The sequence below is a fragment of the Pseudorca crassidens genome, chromosome 7, assembly GCF_039906515.1.
Source record: "Pseudorca crassidens isolate mPseCra1 chromosome 7, mPseCra1.hap1, whole genome shotgun sequence".
NCBI lineage: Eukaryota > Metazoa > Chordata > Mammalia > Artiodactyla > Delphinidae > Pseudorca > Pseudorca crassidens.
This window is the reverse complement of record NC_090302.1, coordinates 62858195-62876132: the sequence shown is the minus strand read 5'-3', so window position 1 is coordinate 62876132 and position 17938 is coordinate 62858195. Positions and strand designations below refer to the sequence as shown.

Below are 17938 nucleotides of genomic sequence, written 5' to 3'. Positions count from 1 at the left end.
TTGGCATGGATAGAATAAGCATTGTTTAGCCCCAGATCCTATCAGTTCTGCTCTGCAGTTCTTTAAGGCTGTATTGGATTGCTCATTGTTTATTGTTTTAAGATAAACAGCTGACAGTATACTCTGAGAGCAGGGTGATGAGAAGCACACATTTACAACTCATGCCACCGTTGTCTAAATGACTAGAGGTGATAAAGTAGCCTCAGTAACAATAGTAGCTACTGTACGTTCCCTATTTATTGTGTGTTCTAGGCACTGTGCTAGTCATTCAAGAAACATTTTCTCTTTTGCTTATAATAATTCTGATAAGTAGGCCTCATCTTAGCCTATGCAGTTTTAGCTGCATAGGTGTCTCTCCTAGATAGCACTCCTTGAAATCAGTATAACAATCACGAGAAAGAGTGCTGGTGGTCAGCTGGTATTAGGGGCTAAGGATGGGTTCTGTTCTTCCTTAGATGGTAACCTATGGACTCACAGCAAAGATACTGTGTAAGTTTGCATTCACAAATTTGTATTTGTAAATATGCTACTGTTAGTAGTTTTTTGTAAGGAATTGATATCTCTAAAGGAGCAACTTTAGGAATATTTGAATGGATCTTACTTGCGCTAATGAATTTTATGAGATATATACTTTGTCCTATTTTCAGCTGGTTCTATTGGAATTGGCTCTTCCTTACAAGTAGAGGAACTAAAGATTTATCGTCCTCAGAACATGTGGAAATTAGAAAATGGACTAATGGAATCCATTAATATCCTTTCAACAATTAGATGAATTGTAGATCAATACAGTGTATTAATAGAGTCAAACTGATTTATATAAATATCCCATCAGGACAGCCTCAGGAAGATAGCACTAGTCTGAATTGTCTTGAAAAGAACAACAACAAAAAAATCTTACAGGACAAAGGCCTCTTTCCCACCTTGTATTTTAATAATTTTGAAGTGAAACTAAAATAAGTTAGTCTATATGGCTTAATGGAAACACACCACAACTGATTGAAAATTAAACATCTAATAGTAGCAAGGTGAACAGCATTCTTGTAATAAAAAATTAGTTCTTTGTCATGCATTCCACAGTCAAATGTCTGTATTGTTTTTTAAAAATGATTTCATATAATAATTATTATTTTAGTTTAGATGTCCTTTTCATTTTCAGGATGCAACTCTGAATAAAGGTACCAATTAAATATGATTGATATAACAGTTACCCTCCCCTGTAGACGTTCTCCATAAACCTCAAAGCCTAACCTCAAAGATAAAAAATAGAATTCCAAAGGAAAATTACTGCAAAAGTACTTTGTGCTAAACTGGCATCAAACATAAAAGTAAAATAATGTCCATAAAGCTTAAGGGGCTAATTAAGATCTTAATGTGGTCTCATTCCTAGGAAAATATTAGGGCTTGTGACTCGAGAAGCCTTGTGTTTCACAAATTAAAACAAAAACAATTGAGGTAGTACGTCTATCAAAATGTTCCAGGATTGAAATTTAATGAAAATCTTTAATTAATTTATATCTGGATCACATTTTCTCATTATCAGTGACAATCATTAGGAAAATAGAGAATGGTATGAACTGCCCACATTCCCATAAAAAAAAAAAAAAAAGGAGCTCAAAAGGTAGAGCCTGGCAATTCAGCAAGAAAAAGAAAACAAACTATAAATTATCTTCTGCAGAAGGACAGCATGTTCAGCCAGACACGACAAGTTTTATTTTTTTTATTGCTCATGGTACTCCGGCACCCTCGCTTATGTGTTTAGATTTAACAAAAGCATAGCTGGGCTTTGGGAACACTCAGCGCCAAATGAGGGGCTGGGACACATCCATTCACATGTTCCTAAAAGGAGATGGGCACAACCGTAGTAGGTATCAGACCCTGTACAATTTGGAGCAGGACACAGAATAAAGAAGTCAGCTTTAATTCTGGAAGAAAGGTGGAGAAAAGCCCAAACATCCTTTTCCATTAACACTGACAGCATGTGGAAATGAAAAGCAAAACGGAAGCATAGGATAAGGAGAAAGCCGTTTCTTATTTTTCTGTCTCTGAAGAGGAGAAAAATAATGTATATTGGGTCAACATGAGGCATTGATTGTCATATCACTGATTATAAATTTAACGGCCATTAACACAGACGCTAGAAGAGCTGTCACTGACGTTCAGTAACAATTCACTGTTACTTAAATGCACCTTAAATTCCCATGTTGCTTCCAAAGGCAAGGTTTATGAAATTTTATAGGGCATATTGGAAAGCATCCCATAGCTGACTCATGCTGGTCAGTAAGGAAGTAAATTTTTCCTTCCCAACTGGTCACACCATTCTAAGACCATCCCTGTTCATACACCTGAACACTCAGTGATTGCTCCAATCCTTTGGTAAGGCTGGAAAGAATTGAGGGCACAAATCAAGGGGTACAAACACCAGCTCTTACCAAAATGGACCCACGGAGGGGGTTATTGTTTGTGAAACTGACCTTTGATGATTTCACCACAAAAGTCTAATCATCGCCACAAATGCCTTGCAGGGAACATGAAGTTAAAACCAGAAGTAATTCGATCACAGCCAACTAAATGTTCTATGGAGAATTTCCACATTCTTAAATTTTTAACGATAACACAAAATGAAATAGGAAGAAAGGAAAATGTTGAGAAGAAGCAAAGAGTGTTCAGAGGGAATAATATTAACTTAAGGAAGCTTAGGTCCCCGATTCCCAAGGTTCGCTCAGGAAGGATTTCTCTACCTCCTCAGTTCTTGAAAAACTGTATAGGTGTTCTTTGGAGAGAAAAAAGGAGGACTCTCACCTTAGGTTCTGAATACATTGTTTCAGCATCCTGATTCTGTGTCTAAACCATATCTCTTTTTTTAAATCAAATCTCTTAAAAAATCATACCTAATATGTATAACAAGTGTAATGTCAAAGGCACTGTGCCAAGGGTTTTGCACAGATTATCTATTTTACTCGCCCCAAAAGTCCTAAGAAGAAGGTACAATGATTGTCCCTACATTATAAAGGTGAGGTAGAGTATCCTCCAGGAACAGATTTATTACATGGCAGGTCAGAGATACATCTTCAACTTTTAACCAGTCTCTGGGCCCCGGTTCTGGTCACATTACTTCCTGGGACTGTGCTGTGAATACAGTAGCCACTAGCCACATGTGGCTCTTTGAAGTTAAATTAACACAAATTCAATAAACTTAAAACTCATTTCCTCAATCGCAATAGTCACATTTTAAGCACTCAATAGCTACTGTATTTTATAGTCCAGATAGAACACTTCCGTCATCACAGAAAGTTCTATTGGACAGCACCATCTTAGGACATTGGTTTTCCCTTGATGATGCTGTCAACTTTCCCTTCCATTCCCCACAGTAGCCTAAACCAGCATTAAATCCACAGCAAATACATGGGCTGTGATGAGTCTTTTCTTCCCACCTCCCAGGAAAGGGCTACCATCCTCTCAGCTGGAGAAAATTGTTTGTATCCCACTTCTCAAAACAAAGCTGTTTTAATTTTTCAAAAAGGATTAGGAGTAAATGTTTAAAATTACTATCAAGTAGAAATGCGAGGGGTACTCTATGGGAGTCAATGTGGACTTTTCACCAAACCATCTGTATGATCTTTGACGGCTGAGAAAGAAAAGCAAGTAAGATTATTATGAAGCATATTTTATGGTGATGATGTTATTTTGGCACCACATAAAGTACCGATGAAATTTCACTAGGGAATGCAGCTATGTGCACTTCTGCCTAGAATGCTATAGTAGGACATTCTGAGTCTAAGAACACACATCAGAGAATAATCAGAATGATTCAGTGCTAAACCATGACAAAGAATTAGCCAGTCTTGGCCTGAGTCCTATAGGCAAAAAGAAGATGTTAAGGAGTATCACAGAGGTAAATGAGATCCAGAAGGGAGCAGAACAAGTTATTGCCAATAATCTTCCAATAATGGCAACTCAGTTTAATGTTGTTAGTAGTGTAAATTTCCAATCGTTAAATTTGGAATTAAAGTGGTCGGCAGTATATTCAAAATCAAAGTTCAAACGTAATTGAGAAATCAATCCAGGTAGAACTTCAGTTGTGGTTTTTGAAGTTAGAAAAAGAAAGAAAGCGTCCCAAAATACTGACAGAATTAAGATAATGATTTCAGCTGATCTAGGAAAATATGTGGGGAATGAAATGAAGACTCAGTCCTGTTGGCTAACATACTGGCTTACTTGTAGTTTTCATTCCTAAAGTGAAGGGATTGTACTATCTAATTAAATAATATGCTATATTCAGGTTTTGCGTTGTCTTTGAATACAGGCACAACTTTGTCATGCACGTTCAAAAAAAATCTTAGACCCTTCTTCTTGAAAGAAGCTTTGGGAAGTTCTCTAGTTCATCCTCTAAATTTTATAGATCAGTATCCTAAGAAACGTTCAATAATTCAACCATGGTCACTTAGTTCATTGGCCACAGAGCTGGGAGTGAAACCGTGGCACCAGGTGAATAATTACAGCCAATGAAGTAACCAGCAGCAACAACATTTCCATATGTGTCTGAGGACCCAAGAAGTTCGGATGAGATGGATGATCTCTAGGGTCCTTCCAATGCTAATATTTTGAGAAGTCTTCTTCAAGCAAAAATAAACTTTAGAAGTTTTATTTTAGAATAAAAATTTTTTTAAACAGAAAAGAACAAAATGTTTAAAGTTCCATAAAGTCACCATCCAAGGAAAACTACCATGCCCATCATAGATCTTGCTTTAGAAGGCACAGATATTACATACTGGAAATGCTCTGTGCAGAACACCCAGCAACCATGTCTTTAAAAATAGTAGCAATGTCTCTTTCATCTTTGTATCCTAGGCCCTGGAACAATGTCTAGAGCGTGAGAAATGTTTATTGAATTGAATTGAATTCTTAATTTTAGAGATAAGGAAACTCAAGCCCATTCTGGCTAGGAGCCTGCCTTCTATTTAATAGATGCATTCTCAACAGAGGCAATATTGCCCCCAAAGGGGTGACTAAATCTTACTCTTGTTATGTATAAAACAAGGGCATACAGAGAGTACATAAAAAGGTATACAGTATAGCTGTGTATTAAGATTGCATAAGGATGGGACAATTAAGGGAAAAAAACCTAAAAAGGCCTTCTATGGGGACAAAAAAAATTTTTAATGTTGGGATACACTGGTCTAAGCCTATAGAAATTACATGAAGTAAAGAAAATATACATCACAAAATCAGAGGACAGTTACCAATTTTTTAGATGGATCCTCTTTGGCCCTCACAAATGTTTAAAATGTTTCACCTTCTGTTTACTGGCTCCAAGATGATATAAGTTGAATATAGTAAGCTTTCCCTTTCCCCCTGAGTAGGAAATTCCAGTAATAGATCTGTCCAATTTCATGGACAGTTATTTAAATGGCTTTATTGTGTTCTTATGATTCAATCGTTCATTTTAGAGCTTCACTCTCACATTCTAGTCAAAGCCATCTTCTTTCCAAGCATTCATTGCTAGTTCCTTGGGAAACTCTCTCACTTCCTCCAGGGGACCCCAGTTCTCCCTGTGATCTGCCAGCATCAGTGGCCCTCTGTTTTCCTTTGCCCCATGAGCTCCTCCTTCAGAACCCCTCTTCCACACTCTTTGGAAATCTCCGTGTCTCTCTGCAATACTGTTACCCCTACACTAGAAGGCAAATGAAGGTAACCAAGCTGGTGTCTAAACAGAAGGCCTGTGGGGTATGATATTACAGCTCCCCCAAATCTGGAAGCCCCTCTCAACTGACTTCAGTGAGGGGAAGCAATCCTGTCCTTTCTTCCACGAGGAAGTGAGATGAGGGAGTGGCTTTTCCTCACCAGCATTGCACTCCCATAAAACACAGCTGCCACTTCCAGCTCCTCCCCTGTCGCCCGCCCTGGCCTCCATTCAGAAGTGGGCCAGCTTCTCCTAATAGCTGAATGGGAGGTGTCAGTCCTCTACAAATAATACTTCTCTAATCATTGAATATGGAGCACTGCTTTCTTTAGTCTCAGCTGTGAGTCTCATTTTCTAAATCAAGCCCTGGGCCCCTAACATCATACTGTTAAACCTGCCGCCATTTAGCTTGGGGACTAAGCATTTGATACATGTTATCTCATTTATTTCTCTTCACCAACCAGTAAAATATTATTCTCTTCCTTCTAGAGATGAGGAAAGTGAGTCTTTGAAGTTAAGCAACTTTTCTAAGGCACAACTATTTCTAACAAATAAGTGGTTCAACTACTAGTGGACTCTAGACCGGTAAGACTCTAAAATCCAAGCTCTTAACCAATAATTTTTTTTAAGTGAAGGTTAATTAAAATTAACTTGATTGGAGGCCTCGTTGAGAGATACCCATTGAGGGACCTAATACGTGGCCAGTCAGGAAATCTGTGTCTAAATTTGGGGCTCAGGAAAACAATAGTTTGTACCATCAATTTTACTTTTTTTTCCCCTGGGTACATCAGATCTTATTTTTTCAACCTGAACTGAGAGAAGTATTTCATATGCAGAGCTACGTAATAGAAAATAACATGGTACCACCCAGGCATTTGGAGGAACACTTAAAGAACTAAGGACACTTTTCCTATTATTGATTTTTTTTTTTCAATTAAGTGTTAAGTGGAGAAGCAGAAAGAAGATGAAGGGCTCTTCCTAAGTAATAGGAATAATTCCAAAATCGCCTAGCCCACATTTGGGGCCACCATAGCTGAATCAGAGCACGGCACCGTTTCTGGTTGATGGATGAACAGTCTGTTGTGAGGCTGGCCAAGGATTCTGGCCCCCTGTGCCATCTCTGATTCATCTGTGTCACCAGAGTCTGAATCACAGCTGTGTGACCTCAACCAATTGATGAAAAACAGAGAAGAGAAAAGAGAAAAAGATTTGGAGGAGATTTGACTTAGAAGTTGATGTGCTTTATTTCTTACCTACAAATCCTTATAAAATCATCTCTATGTGTATAGTTTCTAAAATTCATTATGAATCTCACAGATGTTTATATGGCAAACTTTGCAGATCTTCTTGTCTGTTCTCTACAAAATATCCATTTCTTAGGGATATATTTTTAGCTTTCTAGTCCCCAGAGATCATCTCTGAGAGACTGGTTGACTCCAGTGATGATCCAAGGATCTTCTGATGGGGGCTCTGGGAAAGTCCCAGTAGCTGCCTGACTGAGTCGTTAAAAACTCCAGCTTTTCTATTGCACCTCTTAACAATGGCGTTGGATGTTCTTTGTCTGAAGACTTCTTACTGGTGCAGAGATTTCTAGGAGCCATAGACTCTCCCAGCCTACCTCTATTAAAAGCTACACGGGAGTGATTGAGGTATGTTGGGCTTTTAGTTACCAAGACAATTGACTTCTCTGAGGAAGCCATTCTGGGAACAGCGTTTCTTTCTCCTAAGTGAGCAGAGGGAGTAGGAAAATCAGAGTTCAAGGTCTGGCTGTCTAGCTTCAGGGGCTGCAAAAGCAGCAGTGAGGGCTCTTTAAATTTTAACAGTGCAGACAGCAGAGACATTGGGATTGCCAAATTCTTAAGCATTCCCCGTGAATGACACCAAATTCAAATTCTTGTTGGCAGAGTGCTACAGCTAGCCTGTGCAGAGACTTTAGAGAAAGTCTTCAGTAAACCCTTCTAATTTAGAAAGCTATGAAGTTAAGTTAGTCTCTGGGGAGAATTACCAGTTCACTAAAAAAGAAAAAAATAAATCACGGGAGGAGAGTAGGGTAGGGAAGAAGAAAAGAGGAAAATCAGGACTCTGCCTATGGTTTTGTACTTTCCCATGAACAGATAAAATAGCCAGGCTATTGAATGTCTGACAGTTCAAGCAATTGTTTTGAAATAAACAGGGTCATGGTGGTCAACAGATCTGAAAACCACTAATGGTGTAAGGACTTCTGCACTTAGTTTTATAACGTCTTTGCTACACAGCAATTTCCTCATCCAGGAAACAGAGCTACAATTGGCCACTAATACCTTAGAGATCATGATGCCCACTGCGTGTGTTTGGGACTAGTCCTTGAGCAGGCAGTGTCTTCTCCCCACCCCCAATTCTATGGAGGACCATCCTGCCTTCCCATCATCCACAGAGGCTCTACTACAAACCACTTATAGGCCCCAGCAGCAAAAATTTCTTTTAGACCCCCAAACACTACGAGCAGTACAATTCCAAGGCACGATAATGTAAGAAGAATTGATAAACTGAATTTTTTGGAAACTTTGACTCATTCCATAAATACAGTTTGATGGTCTCCTGCATGTCAGGCCCCGTCCTACACACTTGAGTGCACAAAACCAATATCTCCACTTTCAGGGACCTTATATACAAGCTGTAAAGAATATGAATCGCATATCCCTCTGCAAGGGCTACAGTCCAGGGCACCTGCTTTGAGTTATGAAATAATATTCATTTTACTTAAAACCATTGTCTAATGTCAAAATTTTTTTAAGGAAGAGGAGGAAAGGAGAATGAAAGTAAGAGAAACAAGAGAGGCAAGTAAAAAGTAAGAAATATAGTGAAGCTTTTTGTAATCCCAGTCTATATCAAATTAAATTTTAGAAATGGAAGAAAACGTATCGGTGTCAGGTCACAATGGGCTATTTTAGTTAACTTCTTCATCAGTCAGGTGAATAAGAACTGATAGAGAATGTATCATATTTTAGTTGCCTTAACTATGCCTCATTCAATTTTAAGGAATATCTCCAAACTTATGTTTAGTTTGTCCTAATTTCCATTTATGAATGCATTTATTGAGCATCCTTTATATTTAAGACACTGTGCTAGGTGATTGGCATAGTAGGTTACATGTTAAATCTTCACATACTTATTCTCCCCATTACATAGATGAGAAAACAGGCACTCAGAGATTACGTGACCTACTCAAGATCACCCTGCTAGTACATGGAGGAGGCAATATTTGCATCTAACCCCTTACTTCTCCAAGCCTATGTGTCCTAATCTAAAAATAAGGGCTAATAACAACTTCTTTGTAGAGATGTCCTAAGTATTACAAATAATATATGAAAAGTTGCTATGGCAGTACCTGGCACCTAAAAGACTGTATGATCGCTGATAGCTATTATACCACATATCTCATAAGGTCCCTGGGGACACCTTGTACCCCAAAATGTAGAGATGACTGTATAAAAACTCCATTATTTGCCCCACGGGAAACTCAGTGTCCTCCCCCATATTTCTATAATTAGCCAGTGCTTGATATTTCCCCTTTATGATTTCCTGATTCTAGTAAACTTTTTGTTCACTCTGCAGTTTATAGTTGTTCCACTGTTGGAACAACGTAAAATCAAATATTAGACGTCTCTTTTCTTAAAATGCCCTTGGCCATTTCAACCGAGTGGGCTCCAGCTACCACACTTAAACCATGCTCATTTCTTACACGGAGCAGGGTGGTTCCGTCTCCTCACTACTGTTGCCTTAAGGCTTCAGCCTTAGCCTCAACCAGGTTTCCAAGGCATTTTCCTAAGGCAAACAATTTCTTCCTTAGGACGACCCTTGATACCAGCTGATAAAATAAGATTTCACCTAGTTACGTGACTATTACCTACTACAGTACCTAGTGGGCCCCTCATTTATGCCTGATCTGGCTGGATTTCTAGCCTGGGCTCTGAGGTTTGCTGGTTGAATGACTATGAACGAGTCATCCTGGCATTTATTCTCTCAATTGTAGAGAAAGTTGGACTAGATGTTCAGCAAATGCCTTTTTTCCCAGTAATTTTATTCTATTCAGAGCTTTCAGATAATTCCTTTTCTCATAAATTTCAACACACGGGTGGGGCTTGGAGTGGAACTTGAGAATACTTTAAAACCAATTGCACGATAAAAGATACTTTATGCATAAGGAAAAATCATCAATTTTGTTTTTGCTGGTTCACCAAAAATGAAATCAAAGCCACAAATCTCCTTTAGTACTTTCAATCATAATATACTATACGCCCACACTAATAAAAACAGAGACAAAGGAGATAAAATGTTTTGAAAATGATGGAAAAGGGCAGAAATGTAACTGTTAAGGATAAAATGTATTACAATAATATTGATGAGACCAGGAAATGTTTTCCTATCTAGCCACCGAAATCCAGGGAGGTAACTGTTTTGCTGTGCTGAGGCATTTGGCAGGGCTTACGGTACCTGGCGGCAATCTATTTTTCTGGTTAAAAGTACACGCTCATTGTAAGGAAACTGGAACATTCAGAGGGATAAAAAATAAAAAGTAAATTGCTCACCGTATTATCATCCAGGAATAACGATTGTTAATGTTCTAATTTATTTTTTTCTATTGGGACTGATTGGAACTCTGGTATACACATAATGTTATATTCTGACTTATTTTGCTTAACGTGGGTGACAACTGTATCCTTCCCGTCAACCTAACCTTCTTTTATGAAGTGTTGAGCCGTGACAAAGGCCATATTAACCAGCATCAAGGTGGGTTGATGCCTTGGCCCTTGGAATGAGGATTATGATTTTGTTTTCAGATGAAATAGTATAGTTGAGCACTTGTTTTCAGAAACTCTGAGGGAGACTGAAAACCATCTCGATATCTAAAGATTGTTTTCATTTATAGCAGCCATATCTCTTAGTTGCATGTCATAGGCAGTTGCTATCACATACCTGACTGAGCACTCCCTAGAAGGCCTGAGAAGAGCCCATTCTTGGGTGGGAGACAGATGCATTGAAGTTTAGAAACAAAGCCTGTAGGGGCCCTGTAGTGCCATGGGGGAGCTCAGGCACTTGTGGATCTCCTCCACAGAGGTTCAAAACCTGGCTCTTAACCCTTGTCAGCTGAGTGGCCTTACACAAGTTATCCTCTTTGAAACTCAATTTCCTAATGTGTAATATTTTATCCCCTCTCTCACTGGGACTCTGTAGGAATTAATGAGTATGATGCATGCAAATCACTTAGCCCAGAATATAATTTTAAGTGCAAAAGAAATATTAACTAGATATTGTTACTGGTGTTGTAGTTATGGTTTTTATTGCCTCCAGTTTTTGGCAAGTTCTGGTCAGTATAAGTCTCAGTGGAACATAATCATGAAACCCTTTAATTTTTCTCTGGTCACAACTTTTCACTGCCATTATAACTGTCCCTTTCCCATCCCTCAGCAATATCTTGAGTTAAATGCTATGACTTCTCTCTCCCTTCGGATTATGAAAATTTAAATCTGTTTAAATTTCCATCCCAAGTAATTTAAATCTCACCTCTTACTTCCCCACTGTCCTCGCACCCAGCAGCCTTGAACCAGGCTCTGACTGCCCAGGGTGGAGGGCAGATTATATGGCTGGCTACAACGACTCTTTCCTACGCCCTTTTCAAGACCCAGCAACCTTGATCGGGACAAGCAGATTGAAGGAAAAGGGCAAATGTTTATTATTGTCTCATTTCTTTCCTGGCTGCTCCATGGACCTATCCCTGATGGGTGTCGCTTCTTCTCACACAGTGGTGACTGGCTTCTGTGCCTCTTGTAATGTTGGCTCCCTCATGACATGCTGGCTTCAGTTCCCTAGGAGGGGTCATGTGGGGCTTCCCTCACTGCGCGCTTATCTGACACGGTTATCGGGCTCAGTGCACTGGTTTGCTAGAGCTGCTGTAACAAAATACTACAGACCACGTGGCTCAAACAATAGAAATGTACTGTCTCATAGTTCTGGAGGCTAGAAGTCTGAGATCAAGGTGTCAGCAGAGTTGGTTGCTTAGCTTGTGGAAGCATCACCTCTATCTTTGCCTTCGTCTTCACATGGCGTTCTCCCTGGGTGTATGTGTTTCAGTGTGCAGATTTCCCCCTTTAATAAGGACACTAGTCATATAGGATTTGGGCCCACCCAAGGACCTCATCGTAACTAATTACATCTGCAATGACCCTATTTCCAACTTTAGTTGCATTCTGCGGTACTGATGGTTAGGACTTCAATATATGAATTTTGGGAAGACACAATTCCACCCTTAACAGTCAACATCAGCCATCCCATGCCAACCAGGCTGTCTCCAAGCTCTTGCCTCTGTTAGTGCACACACTGCAGGCAATGAGGGGGCTCATACGATGGACACTTTTCACTGTCTCCTGCCTTGTTACACGTGTGTTTATGGCAGGATTCAGTACCTAGGGTCTGTAATCACCCGTCCTCCCAGTTCAAGGAGATGGCTTGTAGACACCCAGCTTGAGTTTATCTGCTTTGTGATTCTAAGTGACTAAGCTTGTCCTGCATCCAAGGTGATATTCTGGAAGGAAGTATACTCCAGTCCAAAACTGTTTAACCTTTCATATTTATTAATGCCTTTTTCCAAATCTGGTTGCCCCCAAATGATTAGCATGAAGTAGATATTTTATTGCCCTTCTCCCTGGACCTCGTCTGTCTGGAAAGTAATAGAAGGGCATGGGAAGAGATAACAATGGGAAGCGGAAAGCCTAGTGCTGATTTGGTTAATTTCCTCAAAGGCAAATGCAGGTCTTCATCTGCTCTGGGTTGCCCAATGTGACGCATGGACTTCCATGATTCACTCTGTGCAGATTCTATCATATGTGTTCATTTCTTAATTTTAAAATGTCTTCTTTTCAATCTATTGCCTCAATGTCCTTATAGTTTGGAAAACTGGTTCCAGTATAATTCCTTGTTCTGTAAAACACATTTGGGGGCAGAGGCTTCACTGAGAGAGAGAGAGAATCACAACCCCAGACCCCATATGCCTGCCCAAAATAATTGGTACCTTATATGATAGGTACTTCTGGATATAAGATTTATATTTCCAAAAAGGATAGAGAAGAGCAAGCCTAATGCAAGTTGACTTTACCCCGGGTCCTAGCAGAAGTGATATAATCCTGGCCGATTTTATCATTTCTTCAAAGCAGTGGTTCTCAATGAATTCCCCAGACCAGCAACACCAGCATCCCCTGGGGTCTTACAGAAATGCAAATGTTCAGGCCCCAGGCCAGACCTACCCAATGGGAAACTCTGGGGGTGGGGTCCAGACAGCTGTGTCTGAGCAAGCTCCGAAGTGATGCTGACGCGCACTCCAATTTGAGTAGCACTGCTCTGAAGCAGTAGTTCTTAACCACGGCTGCGTTTTACAACATCTGGGGCCCTGAAAAAAAACAAAACAAAAAACAGTTGTCTATGTCCTAACTCGTATCAGTTGGATCACAATATCTGGGGGTGGGTTCTGAGCAGGGATATTTTTAACAAGTTCCTCAGATGATCTAACAGGCAAACAGGATTGAGAACCACTGCTCTCAGTCAACAGAGTCTATAGATTCTCTACTGCTCAGGAGAGCTCTTCTGGAGCCTCTGTTGGATGGGAATGATGGGGCCAGCTGCCAGGGCTTTGGGCCCCCTCCCTAATTCACCTGGAGCAACTAAACTTTTATCTGTTTTCCATCCTTGGCTTTAGTACAATGTTTTGTCTGAACAAAGGTTTCTGTGGCTCAAAAGTACAAGCATTAATTCTCTGAAGGATAATAAATTATAAAAGCCAAGAGCCCCTTGTTTCCTTCTAATTCCATTTTATGGAGAAGGTGAGACGGTAAAATAAATATATCTGGAGCTTATCAGGAGAGAATAGCGGCTGGAGGCTCCTCGTGAGGTTATAGGAAATCTGAGGTTTTGGAATGGACCAAAGTGCATGGAAACATTTGTGTGGGAAGTCCAGGAATGTGATCTGCTGTTCCAACTGCTCTACGCTTCACTAATCTGATCCTCTAAAACTTCATGCTTGTTAGAACATAAATTATACCATCACAGATTAAAAACATGTTCACCTTTTGAAAAATAAATCATGGTATGAAAGTACAAAGTAGAGATTTTTTTTTCCTGATTTTGGTTAGCCAGCATCAAATCTATGAGCAAAAAATTAAACACAAAATATAGAGATGCTTAAAATAATAAGATGATGGCCAAAGAGGGGCTCCATCAGCACAGATACATTGGGAATTTTTAATGGCAAATAAAATGTTGCAACTGAAACAATTTTAGAATATTTTAAATCCATTTATTTTAATTGGAGCAGTTTTTGTACGTAAAGATGCCAAGATACATGAGAAGGAATATATGTAAAAGGTGGATAGCTTCATTCATCAAGGTAGATAGGTATTTTAGAAGGCAATTTGACTCTCTCTCTCCCTCTCTCTCTCTCTCTCTCTCTCTCTCTCTCACACACACACACACACACACACACACACACACACACACACACACACACTACAATAAAAGTCTTTGCCAACTTTCGTGATTAGGAGCTTTTAAATATCCAGTAGGTCCCTGGAAAAGGAAACTTACTAAGGATAAAGTCTAGCGTATTACAGGCAGTTACCATGCTGATGATGGACATGAGTTCTGAGTAAGCAAAAAAAACAATGAACAATATTTAAATCCGGAGAGGTATGAAAACAAATGCTTGATGAGTGTCATAAGTGTCAATTGAACAGATGAAGAGAAGAATGAACCTCCAGGGTGGGGAGGCAGAGGTGCTGTCAAAGGTGGTGAAAACAGGAAACTCCAGTTGGTGGGATATGTGGTTAGAATTACAATAATAACAGTGATCATCATGGGTGCCTCCTTCCTCCTCCCCTGCAACTGAATAAATAAGGAACTAGAGTATGACGATCACTCCATAAAACTCTCATAAAATCACATTGTCCTATCAGCTCTCTTTACGTGCACGCTGCTCTAGAAACTCAACAAAGGGGCGAAATTCTCCTGGCAGAGAGGAGAGTTAAAACTTTTCCTTTATCAGGGAATGAGAAGTCAGGACAGACAGACAAAACAGAAAAAAAAATGCCACACTTCTTTCATCCAGAATCTTTAGTCTTAGGAGATCAGAAGCACTGTGGCTTGATTTGAGGGGCCTTTTGCCATGGCTTTTTTTTTTTTTGTGGCACGCAGGCCTCTCACTGTTGTGGCCTCTCCTGTTGCGGAGCATAGGCTCCGGATGAGCAGGCTCAGCGGCCGTGGCTCACGGGCCCAGCCGCTCCGTGGCATGTGGGATCCTCCCAGACCGGGGCACGAACCCGTGTCCCCTGCATCGGCAGGCGGACTCTCAACCACTGCACCACCAGGGAAGCCCTTGCCATGGCTTTTAAACTACTTAAGGATAAGGACTTTACCTGTTCATATTTCCAACACCCCAAAGCAAGCACAGGGCCGAGGAAAGTATACTTTGAATTTTCTGATTCTCAGAGCTTCTCGTAGGGCTTCAATCAAAATTCCTGATGGTCCTATGTTTTTTTTTTTTTAAAAAATGAAATTTTAAATCGCAGGTAATCTATGTATATCTTATGTGTAACTTCCTACAGTATTTTCAAACATTTTTATCAGTGGAATCTGTTTACAAATTTACTCTTATGGCCAAACCACGATTTATAAAACAGATTAAAGTAGAACTGTACGGCCATTAAGGGGCAGGGAGCTCAGACTGCTAGGTCACCTTCCCTTCATCCTACACAGTGACCTTGAGCATACTCCATGAAGCATCAGGGGTTAGAACTCTTTGAAGATCATTGTTCTAATATATTTATCCATATATATATATATATATATATATACACACATATATATACACACACACATATACATAATACCTATATATGCATATATTATCATTATTATATATTTATATGTTATACATATTATTATTATATATCATGAGTGCATATGGAACACATTCGTAAAATTAGTACAGATGAAGCGTGGTTCAGTAATAGTAACTGTTTACCACGGAAAGCAGTTAATGTATCTATGTACCTATGGTACAATCCAGTAATTCATCTCTCTGTAACCTAGGCACCATCCCCATAGAAACTGCCTTGCACCAGGGCCCTCAACTTCTCATCTTACTTTTCATTTTGGCATATATTTTCCCTTTTTTTAAAAAAAAGTAGAACCTTCACTTATTTTTCGTTGTAACTGAGGTACAACTTATAATAGTAAAATGCACAAATCTTAAGAGTACAGCTCTATCCCTTTTACTTACCTACAGACACACCTGTGAAATCCCTACCTATATCAACACAGAGAACATTTTAGCACCCCAAAATGTTCCCTCCAAGTCAGTACCATCTCCAGAAGGTAATAATTCTTCTAACCTCTAACACAGAAGATCAGTTTTGCCTGTTTTTGAACCTATATAATCTAAAGCATGTAGTATGAGCCTTATGCATCTGGCTTCTTTCACTCAGCATATGAGATTCATCCATGTGCCTGAATGTGATATTGGTTCATGGTGATGACCTTGACTTTTATTTTCATAAGAGCAAAAGTTATTTGACCTTTATAACTTTTCCCTACCACCCTTCATCTCAGCATGTATCATCGTCAGGATTTAGAGGTGAAAAGGACTTTAGGACCTTAAATATATCTAGCCCAGTAACATTAAGAGACGAGCCTAAGGTCACACCCCTGGTCCTTCCGAGAGCTAGGACAAGGAAAGCCTGGTGTCTTGACTCCCGTCCGGTAGCCTCTCCGTTACCTTTTGCTCCTGTCTCTCTTTTATTTCTCTTCCCTAATCTGTTGACCCTGCTTTTTGTTTGGAGAAGCAATAGGAAAGCTCATCTTCCCTATTGGCAATCTCCTGAGCAATGTGGCTTAAGCTCTTTCTCACTTCTTTTTTGTCCCAAACTCCTACTTCTGCCTTTCATCCTAATTAATCCTCAATTCTTTGAAATCTCTTAATGCATCACTCTAGGAAAATTACCATCACCATGCTGATTACCGATACCTTTCCAGCTATGTTTTCCAGTTCATCTTTCTAGCTACCTGTTCTCAGATTTTTGAGACTTTTCATTTCCATCTACTGGAAATATTGTCCTGTCTAATCTTCCATTACTTTCCCATCTCATCGTAGCCTTATCATTCTTAATGTAGATCTGTGTTCTACATTTGTTCCCTCGCTGATTGGTTCTTACTTCACATCACCCATTATTTTTACCATTAATTTTACCATTCTGATATATTGGAATGGCAAAATTACAAGGATACCTGACAGTATCAAGAACCCAGGGTGAGTGACCACAAACAAGCAGTAATAATAATGGTAAACATTTATATAGCATTTACTGTGTGTCAAACACTATTCTAAGCACTTTACACATATTAACTCATTTAATTGTCCTAACGACCCTCTACGGTAGGTACTAGGGTTAAGAACTCTGTTTTATAGATGAGGAAACGGAAGCAAAAAGAAGTAACTCACCTAAGTTCAAACAACTGGTTAGGATTTGAATTCAGGGGGTCTGGTTCCAAAGTCTTTGATCTTAACTGGCCTCCAAAGATGAAGATGGTGTGGGTACGAGAATAAAAAGAAGTCAACTTAGGGTGCTTGGGATAAATCTTCAGGAAAAATTTGGAGAGATGTCCAAGATGGGCAACAATATAGCAGACATGGGAATTTAGTCTGGCAAAGCCACCTGGAAGGCAATGACAGGTAGATAAAACAAAGACGATTCCTAAAGGCTCAGAAATAGCTGCCTTCATGTAAGAATAAAAGAAATGAAACTGAGCATTAAACCAGTGTTGCAGAGATAAATTGCTGATATAAACATGATGACTCATCTAGAGAAAGGGATAATGTCTAGGGTTCATCCAGAAGAATTACTTAGACCAAGTTGGTTTTATACATTATGTGATGACAGCCTATACATTTAAAAAAATAAAATGCTAGTTCATTGCTTTCTGTAATACATCAAATTGGATGAACTAAATGGGCAAAATAGTTGATTTGGCAGAAATTAAACTACATGTAATTTCTTCAAGAATATGGACAGTATTTAATTATTTCTATATCATCCATGGTGCCTAGAATAGCATTTTCACATTTTTCATATCAGAATTGCTGAGTCCATGTGGAATTTACAGTGGAATTAAAATAGTGGTGGATGGTTGCAACCTATTAGGACAATAATAGTCAATATTTATTAAATCTTTACT

The 17938-nt window shown here is 39.3% G+C and overlaps 1 long non-coding RNA gene across 1 annotated transcript in view; it reads right to left on the bottom strand.

The window, feature by feature from the left end:
• Nucleotides 1-17412, bottom strand: part of LOC137227057 (uncharacterized) — a 28226-nt gene extending 10814 nt beyond the window's left edge. Inside the window, exons 1-2 of the long non-coding RNA XR_010944673.1 lie at nt 17205-17412; nt 12961-13103 (exon numbers count right to left, since the gene is read on the bottom strand). This is a non-coding gene — a long non-coding RNA (uncharacterized lncRNA). The remainder of the gene's footprint in view (nt 1-12960; nt 13104-17204) is intronic.
• Nucleotides 17413-17938: the final 526 nt, after the last annotated feature.